Below are 19,373 nucleotides of genomic sequence, written 5' to 3'. Positions count from 1 at the left end.
CTGTGTTTGCTCATTTGGAGGAGTTACATTAAACAAGCTTTTATTAATCATGCCAACAATTTGATCTATAGAATGATGAGAGTGAACTGCAATTCCCAATTGCTGAGCAACAAGCTTAAGTTCATTCTTTGTTCTGTTTTCTACATCACACACTGTTTGCACATTTGACAAAAAATCTTTGGCTTCATCAAGTGTAGTAATAGTAGACATCATGAATAAGTAACAGTCACAAAATATCAAGCAATATCCTTATGATAATATCCTGAATATCCTGATGAGAGGTCGCCAAATTTATGTTACGGAACAGAGAAAGATAATGTACACTTTAAGTGAGAATACTAAAAATCACTACTGTCCCGTACAGTTCCAGGTTCAAACAAAAAGAGTTAGGTAAAATTACAAGTTAAAGTTTAATGCTCAAACTAACAACAAAACATTCAGGACTCATAAGGATAATGTAATGGCAAAAAACAGGTTAAATATATGGTTAACTGCAATAGCCTCTATTAACACGAAATTAGCATGAGTAAATTTACCTAAGTCAGCCCTGATAAAATGAAAATACACTGGGTAATGCTCAGTTAATGCAAGATAAATTATTACAGATACAAAATAGTATTAAAACTGGCTGACAAAATGAATCTTTACATAAATCACAAAAAAAAACTCACTAGGCCTACAAATCAACACCTTATGCTATACAGTACAAGGACAAAATGTAATAACAGTTATACTCAAATTACACAGCTGCTAGATGGTTGGAGACTTCCGGAGCACTCACAACAATAACTGTACAGGGGAGGACAGAGATGTGAACAAAATGAGGAGTAGATCTAAGTGGCAATGATGCAGAGACTGAGCTCATTATATAGGGGCCAGCAGAGCTTGATACAACTTGTAAGAAGGACGTGCAAATGAAGTCATGGGGACAAAGAGTTGAGAATCCTGCACTGAACAACAGAAAGGACGACTTACTCTACTATAACGGTAGAAGGGGGGGACTGAGGCAGAACACGCTCGTGATCAAACAGGCAGCACACTGCACGTTAGAACTACACAAAGGATGATGAAATCATAGGCTATTTAACAATATATATATATATATATATATCTTATATACCGGGTGTTTCAAAAGTCTCTCACTAATTTGATTTCAATTTTCTTTGCAGGTAATTGACCAACAACGTTCATCTCGTGGTAAACTCATACCCAGTAGTTGAGAATTTTTTTGAGTCTACATTTGAAGTTTTGCACCTTTTTCTTCTGCCACCATACTGACTCTAGAGCAGAGGGTTAAAATCACTGCATGGCAGGAGGTTTTTCAATCTGTGGTAAGTGCAGCGACGATTCTGGGCAGTCTACGGACAGCATTATGCACCAGATAGGAACATCATTGTTGCCACCTACCAAAAGTTTATGGAGATCGGACAAACTCTGATCAGGAAGACCTCAAAGTGCGTGGAGTGAGGAGAATGTCGAAACACTCCATGAAGTTTTTCCTCAGACCCAAGAAAAGTCCATTAGGCGAACAGCTACAGAACTGAACATCAGTGTGACAACTATCCAATGGATTTTGTGGAGTGATGTCAAGCTGTATCCATACAATATCCAGATGGTTCAGAAACCGGAACCTTAAGACTGTGACTGCTGGGTTGAGACGTGTGAGACACTGCTGCATCACTATGAAACAGACCTATCGATCCTGGAACACATATGGTTCAGTGACGAAGCTCTCTTCCACCTTTCTGGTCATGTCAATTGGCACAACACCAGCATCTGGGGAACTCACAATCCTATTGAAATCCGTAAACATGAAAGGGACACACTGAAATTGTTTGTCTGGTGTGTCATCTCCTCAGCTGGGTTGATTGGTCAGTTCTTCTTGTGGGATAAAGGTGGAAATTCCGAGAACATCAATGGAGACAATTACCTTCGTACCTTTCAGGAGTTTTGCATCCCCCAACTGTCAGCTGTAGCTGACATGCAAGAAGTCATTATCCAGCAAGACGGTGCCCTTGCTCATCACTCGTGTGAGGTTCACTCATTTCTGGATGAACAGTTCCCAGATTGGTGGACTGGTCGCCATGGTCCCATCGAATGGGCTGCTCGCTCGCCAGATCTTACACCATGTGACTTTTTTTGTGGGGCTACATAACCCGCCCTGTCCCGACGACGCATGGGTACGTTGCAACGATTTGCATTTGCCAGTCCCGGCGACGTACCAGTACGTCGTGCAATTGCAATGTGCATAATTTCGACAATTTTCAAATTTCGCGCTTGATTTGTGGTACGTACCCTCGCCTGACCTTCCCCTACCTGCCACCAGGCGGGGACACTCGGTGACCCCGCGCGACCCGCGCTAGCCCGCCACTCGTCCACTCACCTGGTAGCCACGGTTCTGCTCAGACATGGCTAAGAGAGGTCTCTCAGAGAGCGAGATTCAAGTCGCCCTGGACACCTTTACTGGCGACAGTGATTCCCCACTGGATGACGAGGAGATGGACAAGGATTATGTGCAGCCAGAGGAGGAAGAAACCACCAGCAGTGACGAGGAAGTTCCGTCACCCGGGAAGCGGCAGTACGTGACTTACCGTGCTGCTAGAGAGGGGCAGGAGGCAAAGAAGGCACGTGGTATATCATATCCCTATCCCCAGCGTGCTTTGGAAGGAGAATTCAAGGTCGAGGACGAGGACGAGGACGAGGACGGAGCCGTGGGACGTGCTGCCACGTGGTATGGACGGGAGGTCATAACACATCGTGGCCCAGAGTGCACACCACGTCGTATGAGCAGGTATGGGCCTAGCATTCTGTTTGGGGAGCTAGGAAGTCAAGTGGAGGGAGTGGGGAGTGAAATGGAAAGTCCTGGGATTAGGGAAAGTGAGAGTGACGTGAGTGAGTCATTGCTCTCCCTACGTAGTGTGAGGCGGCAGAGTGGATCACGTGGGCCAGTGCGGGTGCGTTCATTATCACGTGGGGTTGTGAGGGAGGGGGACGGTGGGGAGGAACCACTCCAAAGCACGTCTTATGCTCCCCAATATCCCCTAACACGTGGTCGAGCAAGGTTGCGTGAGAGAGCACGTGGTGTGGTAATGGAGGGGGAAGGTGGGGAGGAACCACTCCCCAGCACGTCTTCTGCTCCCCAATATTCAACTATTTCATCCCCACAGCCCCCTAATGTTCCTCAAGGCCGTAAGGGTAAGGGAAAGGGAAAGGGTAAAGGCAGAGGGAAGAGGAGTGACAGTGGGGAAGCCCTCCGTACTCCTTCTCACCCCCCTCCCCAACCAGGATCTCCTCCCCACCCAGATGAAGGCGGTGATGGGGACGAGGGATTTGTGTCGTGGGATTGGGAGGATGGGAGTGATTTTTCTCCCCTCATTCACCCCTTCACTAAGCAAGGGCGATCTGGCTGCATTGCACCAGGTATTCACAGTAATTCCACCAGGTTGGATTTTTTCCACCTGTTTTTCAGTGAGGCATTCGTAGATCAGATCGTTTATCAAACAAACCTGTTTGCAAGTGCCCAGCGCCTAGAAAGTGAAAGATTGGGAACAAGGAGTAGGCATTCTATGATCTATGATTACCCTGTCTCCATTCCAGAAATATTCTTATTTTTTGCCCTTGTCCTTTTGATGGGTATAATAAGAAAGAATAGAATTCCTGCTTACTGGACTAGGGACCCTGTTATGTTTACCCCCATATTTGGTCAAGTGATGAGCCGTAATCGGTTTCAACAAATTCTAAGTCGCCTCCATTTTTATGATGCTAATGACCCTGCAAATGCAAACAACACTGACAAAATGAGGCGAATTCGGTTGGTCTTTGATCACCTCAGGCAAACCTTTCGATCCTCATTCTATCCCTATAGAGATCTCGTCATAGACGAGTCTCGTGTTGTGGAGAGGCAATATTTCATTCAGACAGTATATACCCAGCAAAAGGCACCGTTTTGGGTTCAAGATCTTTGTTATGTGTGACTGTAGGACTGGATACGTGCAAGACATAGTCTTGTACACGGTGCACAGACAGACATAATAGAAGATCGAAGTATAGGACTTTCGGGAGCAGTGGTAAAGACGATGATACAAGACTACCTTCATCGTGGTCACGTTCTCTACCTCGACAACTGGTACACTAGCCCTCTTCTCGCTCGTTATCTTCACACACATGAAACGGGAGTCTGTGGAACCGTAAAGGTGAACCGGCGTCACATGGTCAAGGTAGGGCGGAAACTTGCAAGGAGTGAGGTTGTCTTCTTCAAAGCCAACAACATCCTTGCAACAATGTGGAACCACAACAGAGAAAGTAAGCCTCTTGTCCACGGTTCACCGCCCCTTGATGCACGTACTGATTCTGTTGATTACCATAGCGAGAGCAGGCGTCGTGTTTGGAAACCTGAGTGTGTAATGGATTACAATATAAACATGCGCCTCGTGGACCAGTCTGACTCCATGATATCGACGGTAGAGTGTGCCAGGACAACGATGAAGTGGTATAAGAAACTGTTCTTTCACTTACTAGATATCACTGCTCTGAATTGCCACCACCTTCACGCCATGACCACAGGAGTTCAGGAAACATTTGAAGGGTTTGTGAGGGAGCTCACACGAGAAATCTTTGCTAAGTATGCTGTTGAAAGGCCCCAACAGCGCCCCCGCACTGCCCCTATTACCCAGACTCCCCAGAGAATATCCGGCCGCCATTTCCCCACTCTTATCCCTCCCCAGCCCAACAGACCTAGGCCCCAGCGCAGGTGTCACGTGTGCAGTAATTCCCAGGTGAGACTCACGACACAGAGGAAGGACACCCGCTATGAGTGCGTGCAGTGTGACGTGGGTCTGTGTATTCACCCATGTTTTAGTGAATATCACACGTTGATGCAATTTTAGCATGGTGTGAATGCGAAAGGACGCTGATATTATGAGGTAAATGCGACAGACAGACGCTCAGTGAAATTATCAGTCATGTGGATCTCCAAATATTAGTATAAAGTGCCTACGGGTAGAACATAAGTGAAAACATTGGGTGTAAGTATATAAATCTGCCCTAAGTTGAAACTTACATAGAGAGGGTTGTATGATGCGATATTCTGTCGTTCAGTGCAATAAATACGGCCCGTTATTATATATTTATTATTATGTGACATTCTTAAGGGTATAATATAAGTTCAAATTATTGTATATGATGATGTATATTCTAAGTCAAATATTCATAGCGTGTGTATAAAGATAAGATTTCCTGACGCTCAGTCGATTGAATAAGGCACTTATTAGTCAAAATAAAAGTCAGCAAGTGATAAAGTGAATAATTAGTATATAAGTGTGTGAGTGATTTAGTATATAAGTGTGTGAGTATTATGTATGACGAAACATTCCTTGCGAGGGTATTTTCAGGCGATATTCTCACGCTCACTTGAATAAATAATGGCAGTAAGTATGTACAGTGCATTCTAGGGGTGTAAACGTGTGTAATGTAAGTGGGAAAATATAATTGGAGTGAATAAATAAAGTAGATGATGAAACACGAGTGTTTGAGATCGTGGTTGCTACGTGAATAGGCGCTAGCATATCGCTAAATGCCCTCGTAATGAATGAAAATAATTGAAAACCTTTACAGTGGTGGAGGAAAGGTTCTATGTAAATGGGAAAATAATTGGAAAGTGATAAAACAATTTGGTATGTTGAAATACGAGTCATAGCGAGTGCACTTACTAAGCTGATGTGCGCTAAACTTATGCTGCATGTCATCATAATGAATGAAAACATCTGAAAACACTTACAAACAGTTGTAATTGGTACAGTGTCATTGAAACAGAAGTATACAAGTAGAAAAAATGATAGGTTGACTCATACCAGAAACTTAGCATATAGCATGTTACGACTCAGACCAAACTCGCTATGCTCGCGCGATGGTACAATGCTTATTTTTCATATATATGTGTCTGAAATCCATTATATTGTCACTGTTATTGTTTATTAGTTCAAATTCAATAAATGTAGAGGTGTTGTGAGTTGTTTCTCCCATTATTCCTTACCATAGAAAACGTAAACGCATATCCACCCCATTACAGAATACGATACCTGCGGGGGGAAACCGCACCTGTACAGACCACTTATAGACCGCAGGGACCACTTTCTTTATGATTTTCCTTCGTTTCTCGACCTAATCGGAAGTTTTAGAAGAAAAAAAATTTTTCCAAAAAGGCTCGGGACTGGGGGATGTCTTAGGTGCGGAAAGCCTCAGGACGTGACGGGTTAAGACCAAAGTGTACATCACCAAGCTACATGAACTTCCCACACAAGAAAAGCGGATCAGGAATGCGTGTGCTTCTGTTACTCCCAAAATGTTGTCCAATGTCGGCCAAGAATGTGTAAAATGGTGGCTTGCTTGTTTCGAAAAAGGCGGTGCCCAGGTTGTGGTGTACCAGTGACTTTCCAGCAGAGTTATGAAGCCAAGTTTGATGCCACTAAAATTCTTGTGAATCATAGACTCAGCAACCAAACTGTGATTTGGTTCCTCTTGTAACTGCAATTTTAATGAATTTTAAAAAAATAATGAGGGACTTTCGAAACACCCTGCATATATATATATATATATATATATATATATATATATATATATATATATATATATAGATAGATAGATAGATAGATAGATAGATATAGATAGATAGATATAGATATAAATATATACTGTACCCTCACTTCATTTCGCGATGGCAAGGGAATGTTTTTTTTTTTTCTAGGAGCCTCGCGATTTTTCTACAATGTTCGTGAACCCCCGCATCTTCTCAGTCACATGTTTTGAGCCACCGCCGCCATGTTTGTGATGTCATATCCCGCAGCACATTGTGTTGTGATCTCACACTCACAGGACAATCTCTCTTGAGTCTCTAATTCGCGTGTTGTGAAAGTGTTTCACGATTACATAATGAGTGACCGCAGTGCTGAGGGTTCAAGGAAGGGCAAGGGTACCCAGGAGTACAGTAAAAGTGTGAGTATGAAGAAATATTCTCTGGAAGAAATGTGTGGTATGCTAGCCATACTGGACAGTGGTACTAGAACATATATTGTGAAGAAGTTTAACTGCCCTGAATCAACAGTGCATTCAGTTAAAGAGAATCATGATGCAGTGAATGCTAGTGTGAATTTATTTTCCCGTTTCCCAACTGGACGTGCGTTTAGTTTAACCTCTGAAAGAAACAGACTCCTTCTTGTAACTGAACATTATCTGAGGAAGTGGATGTCCAGGAGAAACTGTAAGCAAGCTAGCATCTCTAGGGCTCAGATGAGGAACCAGGCACGCCTCTGTTACCAGGCTGTTGCACGAAAAAAACGAATTGACAATCCACAAACCTTCCTGCATCCATTGGTTGGATCAACGCTTTCAAAAGACGTTGCAAGGTGAAATTTTCTGTGAATCAGGGTGAAGTTGGTTCTGCTGAGACTGAAGCTGCAAAGAATTTTCCTGCAGTCTTGCAAAACATTGTTGCACGTGGTGGTTACACCATGGATCAAGTGTTTAGCTGCAATGAAACGGGCTTTTTTTTGGAAAAGAGCCCTGAAAACGACATACATAGCCACACAGGAGAAACAAGCCAGGGTGTGAAAACATCGAAAGACCGAGTGACAGTGTTGTTTAACTGCAACACAATGGGTGACTGCATGATGAAGCCCTTAGTGGTTCACACAGCAGCCCGCCCAAGTGCTTACAAACATGCAGATATGTCCAAGTTAAATGTTTACTGGACCTCCAATCCCAAAGCATGGTTGACAATACCCATTACCACGGACTGGTTCAACAAACATCTTGTCCCCGATGCTATGGCTTATGGTAAAAAAAAAAGAAAAAAAAAATGGTTTTTAAGATTCTTTTACTTCTGGATAATACACCTGGACAATCCAAGTTTCTACTTGGTTGTCACCTTAATGTGGAGGTAGTGTTCCTCCCACTGAATACCACATCCCTACTGCAACCGCTTGACCAGGAGAGCATTTGTAATGTGAAGTTGCTGTACTACAAAGGCCTCTGCAATGACCTACGTGAAGAGACAGATTCGCTGGAGGAGCTTCAGCAAATTCAAGTGGAAAATGTTGACCTTCATACGGATGGTTCCTCACCTGCTGGACCATCCGCTCCCACGTCACCACCCTCGCCTGGCGCATGGGAACCTCTGCCATAGAACCTCTCACTCATGAAGTTAAGACTGTCAGTGCATCCTGGTGGAAGCTCAGCATAAGAAATGCTATTGACAGAACCGTCGACGCTTGGAAAAGTGTGAAGACTGCAACAGTGCATCATGCTTGGAAGCCACTGTTTCCTACTACCGAAGCCACTGTTTCCTGCTACCGAGGTTGGTGAGCACAGGCAGCGGAAATTGTTCTCCGAGAAATGGTTGAGGCAGCTCACTCTATCCCAGCACCAGGGTTTGCTGATTTGCAATAGTCTGATTTCAAGGAAATCATTGCTGAACGGCAGCCTAAACAAACCATTGAGGAAATGTTGGAAACAGACGAACAAGTCATTGACAACAAAGTTCAGGAAGAACCCTTACCTGTCCCACCAGGTGAGCCTACATCTCGCCAAATCACAGACTTACTGGCAACCACTGCTCATTTGAAAGAACATATTGGGGAATGTAGTGGGTGGCCAGAGATCAGGGACACCTTCCTCCCGATGGTGGATAGACTTCTGGCTAATTACAAGGACCTTTTCAATGCCAGAGTTCATGCACGTCATCAGACTCGGATAACATCATTCTGTCCTCTCGTATTCAACAAGCCCAGGCTTTGGAGAACATACAGCCTGGGGAGGACGACGGTGCTGTGGATGAGGACATTGACGGCACTGGAGAGCTTGATGCGCTCCCACTGGATTTTGAGGACTTTGAAGTTGAAGCATCGGGAAGTGGTAGGGCGAGGGTTTCAACAGTGGAGGCAGGGAGCAGTGAGGGGGCAGGTGGTAATTAACTACCGCTCCCAGCCTCGGAACTCATCTTCAAGCACCCATCAGTTAATAAATTCTTTGTTCAGTATTATATTGTATGTGTGATTAACTGTATGTGATTTATAGTAGGGATATTGTGTCATTAATGGGTAGCTAATGGGAAATGAAGTGGCTAACCCCAGAATCAATTACCACTTATTACATGTAAAGTATACTTACGAGTTTCGCGAGTTTGAGTTTCAAGCCGCAACTGGAGTACCAATTAAGCAAGAAACTAATGAGGGTACTGTATATATACTGTATATATACAATATATATATATATATATATATATATATATATATATATATATATATATATATATATATATATATATATATATATATATATATATATATATATATATATATATATATATACACAGGGTCTTCAGCAAATATGTAGCAGAAATCAGGGTGTGTATTCCGGAGACGATAGTGAATGCAAATTACTAAATGAGCACATTGCGAAATCTCAATAGTTTGGGAGTTACAGCACTTCACAGATCTGCTGTGGATGTGTTGGAGTCAGGGGATTGTAAATGAGACGTCCATCAGTTACAGTGAAATTTATTAACTGTATTATACAACATGCTTTACAGCAAATGTTGACAACTCAGGACTCCTTGCTCAGAGCATGCTGCAGCCCATCGCAAAAGTGAATGTAGCACGCGTTCCAAAGCCCCGGGATTGTTGCTGATACGTGCCACACTGTCCTGTGCTATCTGTCTATCTATCTATTGCCAGACGCCTTAATCCCTCATACAGGGTGGCCACAAACAAATCGCCTCCACGTCACCCTACCCCCCGCCATTTCACTGCCCTGCTCCTAATTCACACACCCCTCTCTCATATAACTCTCCACTCCATCCCTCCATCTCATCCTTGGCCTTCCCCTCCCTCTCTCCCCCTCCACCTCACTCACATACTCTCCTCCTCAGTCTCTCACTCTAAATCCTCTCCACATGGCGAAACCACCTCAATGTGTTTCTCCTAATGCTTCCTAACACATCCACATCCACACCACAACGCTTCTTCTCCTCATTTGTCAGTCTGTCTCTTCATGTGACTCCACAGGCTCCTCTCAAATAACTCATTTCCACTGTTCTCACTCTTGATTTGTGTCCCTCCAACAACGTCCAAGCTTCACTACCATACGTCAGAGTTGGTATCACAATACTGTCGTGTAATAACTTTTTCACTTCCATGCTCACCTCCCTGATTCTTATCACTGCCTGCAAGGAATCAGCAACCTTCTTCCTTGTTTTACCCTTTCAAGCACTTCACCCTCCAAACTTCCATCCTTACTCATCACACTACCCAAGTACTTGAATGTACTCACACTTTCCATTTCCTCATCATCCAATCTCATTGTACATTTCACTGGCTTCACCTTTCTCGAAGACCATAACTTTACCCTTCCGTACATTCACCTTTAAATTCCGCTTCTTACACACTCTCCCAAACTCATCCACCAAGCCTTGTAGCTCCCCTTCGTCTTCACTTAACAACACAGTATCATCTGCAAGCAACAGTACAGGGAGTTTCCAAACACTGCCCTCTCTCATTAGGGCCACTCCAACATCCACTGCCCTACATTGTATCTCTTTTAAAACCCCATCCATATATAGATTGAACAACCATGGAGACATGACACATCCCTGTTTCAACCCAACCTTCAAATAGAAAAACTCACTCAGTTCACTATGCACACGCACTGCAGCCTTAGCACCCTTATACATACTCATCACAGCATTCAACAACTTCCCATCTACTCCATATATGCTTAATGCTTTCCACATTCCTTGTCTAACCACCCTGTTATATGCTTTCTCCAAATCCATGAAGGCCGCATACAACTTCTTTTCCTATTCTAGACACTTTTCCACTAATGATCTAAGAATGAATATCTGATCTACTCAACCTCTTTCCTTCCTAAAACCTCCCTGTTCTTCTCCAACTAATTCCTCTGTTATTTCCCTAACTTTGTCAATAAGTATTCTACCGTATACTTTTCCTATTACATTGAGAAGACAAATGCCCCTATGATTGCCACACACTTCTTTTTCCCCTTTCTCTTTGTACAAGGGAATAATTATACCTGACTTCCAATCATCCAGGACTTTACCTTCCTCCCAGGCCAATCTGCACATCTTCCACATCCATGCTACTACTATCTCTCCCCCATGCTTCAGCATTTCACCACACACTCCATCAATTCCTGGGGCTTTCCCCATTTTGACTTTCTTCGTTGCCTCTATAACTTCCATCCTACTGATTTCTTCCTGTCTTCTCACCTCCCTCATTCTTCCAGCCATTCGCCAGCCACTTATACTCGCATTACTTCCATTCTATATGTTCAACAGTTCATTAAAGTTTCTCTCCATCTGCTCACTTTTTCTCCCATCTCAACTAGTAATCTACCATTTTTATCTTTCACTCCACCACTAATTTCATTGCCACCCTGTCTGACTCTATTTACCTCTTTCCAGAACATTTTCATACGTTCCCTCTACTTGACACCCAGATTCCTTCTAAATTCCTCAACCACTCTCTTCTTACTCTCTGTTACTAATCTTTTCACCTTTCTCTTTCTTTCTACATATAACTCTCTCTTCCATCTGTCAACTTCTTCCACGCCCCTATTTCTCATCCATTCATTATATGCTTTCTTCTTTTTTGCCACAGCCTGTCTCATCTCTTCATTCCATTATGCTGTTCCTTGCACCTCCTTTCGTCTTCTCTTCACCCCACACACCACCTCACATGCTGCATATATTTCCTCTGTGAATATCTTGCACACACTTTCCACATCCCTCATCTGCTCCAATTCGTATTTATCCAATTGTTCCTCCACTTCTCTCTTATATTCTGCCTTTTTCTCCTCCTCTTGTAACCTTTCCACTCTCCTTACATCTACTCCTTCCTCCCGTCCTTCCCTTCTTCTATTTCTCCATTTTACTTGGCCCTTGATTCTGTACTCCCCCAGCCTCTATATGCTCTTACATCCATTACACATCTTCGCATCCTTTCATCCACACCCCCATAATCAATCATTGCCTTCCTTTCATTCAGTTCATCATCCACCTTTCTCACCACTTACCATGTATACCTGTGGATCATTTTGTGCCTGAAGAGGGTATTGGCTATCACCAACCCCCTTCTGGCACAAATGTTCACTAAAGCACTGCCATTCTCATCTATCTCAGCAAGCACACCCCACTCACCAACTACTCCATCCACCTTCATATTCCCTACTTTACCATTTATATCACCTATCAAAAACACTCTCATTCCTTCCAAACTTTTCCATGCACACTTCCACATTTGTCCAGAACTCTTCTCTCACTCTGCTTGCACGATCTTGCATTGGCGTGTACATGCACACAATCGGTCACATTTGTAGTCCAACTTTCAGTCTTACCCACACAATTCTTGAACCAACTGATCCATACTCTCTTATATTCTCCTTCCATCTGTTACTCACAAAAATACACACTCCTTCTTTTGCCCTCTCATTCTCACCTACTCCTGTACATATACCCCATCCATACTCCCATTCTCTCACACTCTCACTTCACCATTTAGTTTCAGTTAATCCATATACATCGACTCTCGCACCTTCAAGCACCTGGACAATCTCTCTCTCTTTCACCTCATCATTTACACCCCTTTACATTCCAGGTCGTCATCCGTATCATGTCCTTTGTACGGTCCTTAGTCGCCATCTTTTGGTCAGTCCAGGTCTGAGGCTTCTTGTTCGTATTTTTGATTAGCTGTTTTCCGGGGAGGGGCACTAACCCCCTGCCGCCAACCCACTTGCTGTCACGTAGGAAACACGTGTCGGTTGGTTATAAGGTTACCACTCAGCGTTGTAAATGCTTTCCTGGTTTACCGGAAATAATTTGGCTTGTCATTCGATGTAGAGCTGCCCTACAAAACAGGGTACCACTACACTAAGTGGATGGATGATGGGCGTCCCCACCTATCACTGTCCTGTGCATGATACCATAATTCCTCACGGTTTGGAACCTCTGTGGCACACACTTCGCTTTTAATGTGTCTACATATGTGCTCTGCTCCATTATGCTAGAATAGCCTAACAAGATATTACCTAAATGCTGTGTTTCCTTAGCAGTGGATCGAGCAAGGTGGCCCAGTGCCGTGGCCACCTCGGTCACCTAATATCACTCCCCTTGACTTCTACCTATAGGGGCACATTAAAAGCGAGGTGTATGCTACAGAGGTTCCAAAACGTGAGGAATTGTGGCGTCGTGTGCAGGACAGTGTGGCACGTAACAACAACAATCCTCGGGCTTTGGAACGCGTACTACAGTCACTTCTGCTACGGCCTGCAGCATGCGTTGAGCAAGGAGGCCTGAGTTATGAACATTTGCTGTAAATGTGAATCACATATCTGTGTCTATCATATTGTATAATACTATTAATAAATCTCAGTGTAAGTGATGGATGTCTCATTTATTATCCCCTAACTGCAACACACCCATAGCAGATCAGTGAAATGCTGTAACTCTCAGTCTATTGAGATTTCGCAATATGCTTATTTAGTAATTTGCATTCAGTATCATCTCCGGAATACACGCTCTGATATATATATATATATATATATATATATATATATATATATATATATATATATATATATATATATATATATATATATATATATATATACAGTATATATATATATATATATATATATATATATATATATATATATATATATATATATATATATATATATATATATATATACAGTATATATATATATATATATATATATATATATATATATATATATATATATATATATATATATATATATATATATATATATACTACATCACTGAAAGACAAAAACGGTGAAGTCATTAAATGCAGAGATAAGATGATGAAGAGTTCTGAAGAATTTTACAAAGAACTGTATGCATCAAAGACCGTAGTACCAATATCTAACTTTTCAGTTGACACAAGTGAAATACCTGAGGTAACACCAGACGATGTAAATATATTTCTCATAAAAATATGAAGACATAGAAAGCTCCGGCAGAAGACGGAACAGTTGCAGATTTCCTGTTGGATGCAGGAGTAGAAGAACAAAAACGGCTTGCTCACTTACAGTATTTACTCAGTATATAAAAAAGAAGAAAATTCCTAAAACATGGTGTAATGCAACAGTTATTTTACTTTACAGAAAAGGTGACTCAAAAGATCTTAGTAACCATCGACCCATTAGCTTATTATCTGTCACATACAAACTCCTCATTAAAGTCCTAAGAACAGAATAACTACAAATTTGGAGGAAAATCAACCTCGTGAACAGGCAGGATTCCGAAGAGAGTATTCCACCACTGATCATCTACACACAATGAATCAACTAATTGAGAAAACTATATATAATAAACCACTGTGCTTAGGTTTTGTTGATAACGAATAGGCTTTCGACTCAGTGAAGCATGTAGCAATTATAAATTCACTGCGAGACCAAGGAGTGAATGAGAACATTGTAAAAACCGCTCGAAAACTTATATAAAGAGGGAACTGCTACAGTTAAATTGCATAAGGACTTAGAGAAAATTAAAATTGAGAAGGGCGTGCGTCAGGGAGATACAATTTCACCAAAATTATTTACAGCATGCCCAGAAAGTATTTTCAGAAAGCTAAACTGGGAAAACAAAGGAGTGAACCGACATGGAGAAAAGCTCAACCATTTAAGATTTGCAGATGACATTGTCCTGATCTCAGAAACAACATAGACACTGCAGGAAATGTTAAATGATGTGAACAGAGAGAGTCTCAAAGTAGAGCTAAAGATGAACCGGGGTAACACTAATGTTTAATCCACAAACACCAAAGAGCGTCATCAGAATAAGCGTAGAAATTCTTGAAGAAGTCGAGAAGTACAATTACTTGGGACAAATACTAAAATTAACGAAAGATACTGATAGCAAAATAAAATGACGCATTGCAATTGGATGGAAAGCTTTCGGTAAACACAAAGACATTATGAAAAGTAGCTTGCCACTTTGTATGAAACAAAAAGTATATAACGAATGTATAGAAGTCATAAAACAACAGAAATGGAGGTGGACAGGCCATGTAGCAAGAATATGGGATAACCGATGGAGCAAGAAGTTGACTGACTGGGCACCAAGAGACTGTAAGCGTTACACAAAAAGGCCAGACAGGAGGTGGAGAGAGGCGCTGGAGAAATTTGCAGGGAAAATGTAGCAAATATTGGCTCAGTCAAGGAATTTGTGGAGAAGGTTGGGGAAGGCCTTTGTTCAGCAATGGACTTGTAATGGCTGCTGCTGCTGCTGCTGATGATGACGATATATATATATATATATATATATATATATATATATATATATATATATATATATATATATATATATATAATAACAGTTTCCAATATGCCCTCAGGTCGAATAAACACGTCTAAGAGCGAGGCCCCAAAGCCACTCCCAGTACGGGTGTAAAACGTGTGACCTTGTCGCATTATGTGATGTTTGTTATTCCCTCATCCTGACCCATTGCAGTGGTGCCGCCTGTCAGTATAATTAAAGGCACCAACGATGGTTGACAAATATATGCAAAACGACAGTTTGCACAAAACCATCAGTCCCATTAAACACGTCTATCTATCTACTACTATCTACTGCCAGACGGGATAATCCCATAAGGGGTGGCCATTTGACTTTGAGTTAATCGTTTTACGGGGAGGGGCACTAACCCTCCACCAACCCACTTGTTGACACGTAGGGAGCACTTATGGTTTGGTTATATGGTTACCACCCAGCGTTGTAAATGGTTTCTTTCCTTGCAGAAAACCATTTGGCTTGTCACTTAATGTAAAGCCACCTGTAAAGGAAAGAAAATCAATAAGAAGTGACAGGAAAGATAAGAGAAATAGGAAGAGAGGAGGGCAGGCACAGAAAAAGAATGATAAAGGCTAAGGAAGAAGTAGGTAGCACTACATCAAGTGAGTGAATGATGGTCGCCACCATCTACCACCAAACACGTCTAAGAGGTGTTTATATACCGTGTGTGTGTGTGTGTGTGTGTATATATATATATATATATATATATATATATATATATATATATCTTTATCTATCTATCTATCTTTATCTATCTATCTATCTATCTATCTATCTATCTATATATATATATATATATATATATATATATATATATATATATATATATATATATATACCCGGTGAAAAGGCTCAATAGTTTATAGCTTTGACAAGGGCACATAAAGTTAATGTCGGTGAAGTCTACTGAATTACAAATAGTAACACACTGTACTGCAGATTATGTGTGAAAGAGTAGGAATAAAGGTCGCACTTGGCTTACACTAGCTTCTTCATCTCTAATGGAACCATACTGAGCATGATAGAGTAAAATTTCTCATCCTTCTTGTATACACTGATATATACCGATATACATGTTACATGTGTAAAATGTAGCTATGAAGCCAGGGGTCTGAATGGTGAATGAATGTGTAACCAGTACATTGGGCCTGCTGTTGACAGTTCTCCCAGTTTTCTGCTTCTTTTTTTTCTAGATCCTACGTAACGCCATCCTTAGCTAAGAAAAACCGTCAGGACTGTTCTGATAACGATGACGTTACAGACTGTACTTGTTGGTCTCCAGTAATATGCATGACATTCAGTTGGGTACAGTTGGGAACAAAAGTTCGACTCAAATTTCAGCTCTTATACTTGTCATTTTCCTTTGCTGGCTAACATTCCTAAACTGAGAGGGGCTTGGTATGTTTCTCCGCCCACTGATGGTTCTCTTTGATGTGATGCGTCATGATGAGAAGTGGTGAACGCCCTAAGCGTGAGGTAGATTAAGTGGAATAGTTATCACTGCCTGAATATTATAGGACAGCCAGTACTGTTGCACAATAAAGGGCGGACCAGGCAGACAGAAACCTTCCAGCAACTCCTTAGCAATTGAGTTTGCGGGTGTCGGGGGAAAGAGGTGGGAAGAGATATCAAATTGAGGAGCAACGAAAAGAGTGATGGCCAGAGGATGGCAAAAGAAGAAATTATATAAATTAAACCTGGGAGCTGAGTGAACAAAGGAGAAATTGCATACAGCCTTAATGGTAAGAATACTGAAGAAGGTAGACACATAAAAGTACTGAACATGTCCAATAAATAAGAGTACTTACGAAGACAAATTTCCTTAACCTAATAACAATTGATAAAACATATAAAAAGACCAATCATTGAGGTAACTGAAAGATGTCAACTTCTCTCTCTCTGTGTATGGTATACATGGTAAATGGGGTGCTGGAGAGGGACGCCTTCACCTGTTCGTAATAACTTACTCGGGTGACTCTGCTGAATGGTCCCTCAACTCCCTTCTCCCTCCAAAGAGGTAGACAGCAGGAAAAAGGTAACTTCAACCTGCAGTACACAAATCTGACGTCCACATAAGGCTGGGGCCACAACACAGACAACAATTGTTCGGTAAGTGTTTACGATTGGAAGTATTTTGAGAACAACTTTCTATTTTTCTCTGGGTAATGCCACACGATTTTACAAGGCATTGGGATACCGTCCGCAGTCTTAGGATTAAGATAACCAGTTCAATTCCGCCTTTAATGTGTTCCCTCTACGGACATATGATTTTTTGTTCACCTTTTCTCACATGATAAACCCTCCTATTACGGCGGTGCTCTTTTTTTTTTTTTTTTTTTTTCACACCGTGTACCATCACATGCTTTTATTCCCTTTGCCCCACACCTTTATGCCGTCCATCATCCCCGAGTTCCCAGTGCCTTTTAACTCGTGTACATTCTTTCCACTTTCCCTCCCGCCTCCTCATCTTTATGGACGGTGGAGGCGGTAATGAATTATTCAGAAATAACTCCCTCAGAAGCTAATGGAAAGAATGGCACTGGAGAACCCATCAACACCCGGAATATTTCACAACATTTCCCGGTAAATTCAGAATTATGTAAAATCTATCTATCTATCTATATACCTAGGCTGCTTCCCCCAAGGAAAGGGAGGTAGCCGAGACAGGACGACTCACTCTCCATTTACTCATCCATTCAAACACATTCATTCGCATCTTAGCCCCAAAGGGGAGAACGGACAGATCCTCACCGCACAAGGGTCAACTGCGCAATGCAATCAGTGACATCCGCAGCAGGGCCCGACAGCAGAACTGGTTTACCCCTGCCACATCATAACAGACCCATCCCCTTACCCGCACCTGACCTGACTAGCTGTAAAATATCATTGTTATATATTGTGACACTTGTCCGATGTACCCATGTAACCTCTCTCTCTCTCTCTCTCTCTCTCTCTCTCTCTCTCTCTCTCTCTCTCTCTCTCTCTCTCTCTCTCTCTCTCTCTCTCTCTCTCAATCTATCTATCCACCTGTCTTTTCATTTATTTTGACGACTCAGAAAGAGTGGCTTCCATGAGATGTGCTATTGAACGGGAAGAGATTTGAAAATAAGACCAAGTACTACGGTACAGTAACAGTGAAGAGTAGGCTGGCTTAGGGAAGAAAGGTGGTTGGTGCTAGGAAGGCTTTGCTGTGAGAGAGAGGACTGAGTATGGTGGATGCAAGACAACTGCATCATGGTGTGTTAGTGGCCATAATAACGTGCCGGTGTGAGACTCGTATGGCATGGTGGTGAAAGGGTCAAGACAAATTGCTGTGGAAATCACAATGTTGAGGAATAGATATAGTCTTAGTAGAATGGATAATTATATGAATTAATTAATCAAAATATTATCATCCTACATTTATTCCTATTCTGTATTGTACAATGGAGTAACGGATTGTGTTAATATTAGGAGAGGAGAGAGTGTATTGAAATGATATGGTAATACGGAAAGAACTGATATGGGCAGGATAGTGTAATGGATATTTTTTTTTTTTTTCATGTGTCCGACTTCTGGGCATAGGCTTCACAGCCTGCTCTCAAGGCCCAGTAGTACTCCTACATACCATACACCTCTCTACATGTCACCACTTCGGCGCTAACACCCACCGTCCATATTGAATACAGGCTAGGGCTGTCTCATACAGGACTGGTGTATTGGTATTAGCGGGGGTACTTTTATGACATGTCGGCGGGTTATCTGGTAGATCAGGAAAGTCTGCTTTTATGAAATTCAAATCCTTAAACTGTTCCCTGCCCCAGCCGGGATTCGAACCTGGGTCCATCAGGACTGCAGGCCGCCTCTCTACCGATTCAGCCACCGCCTAAATTGGCTTGAGTATGAAGATGGGCGGAGACGTAGTGAGCCAATGAGATGGATGGATGTGGTAAAAGAGTTTGTGAGAAAGCGTGCTATGGAATGCGATGAAATTACGGAACTGACGTGG

Source organism: Coenobita brevimanus, chromosome 34 (genome assembly GCF_032717465.1).
Source record: "Coenobita brevimanus isolate Jiangsu-jjx chromosome 34, ASM3271746v2, whole genome shotgun sequence".
NCBI classification, from domain to species: Eukaryota; Metazoa; Arthropoda; class Malacostraca; order Decapoda; family Coenobitidae; genus Coenobita; species Coenobita brevimanus.
This window is presented reverse-complemented; position numbering follows the sequence as displayed.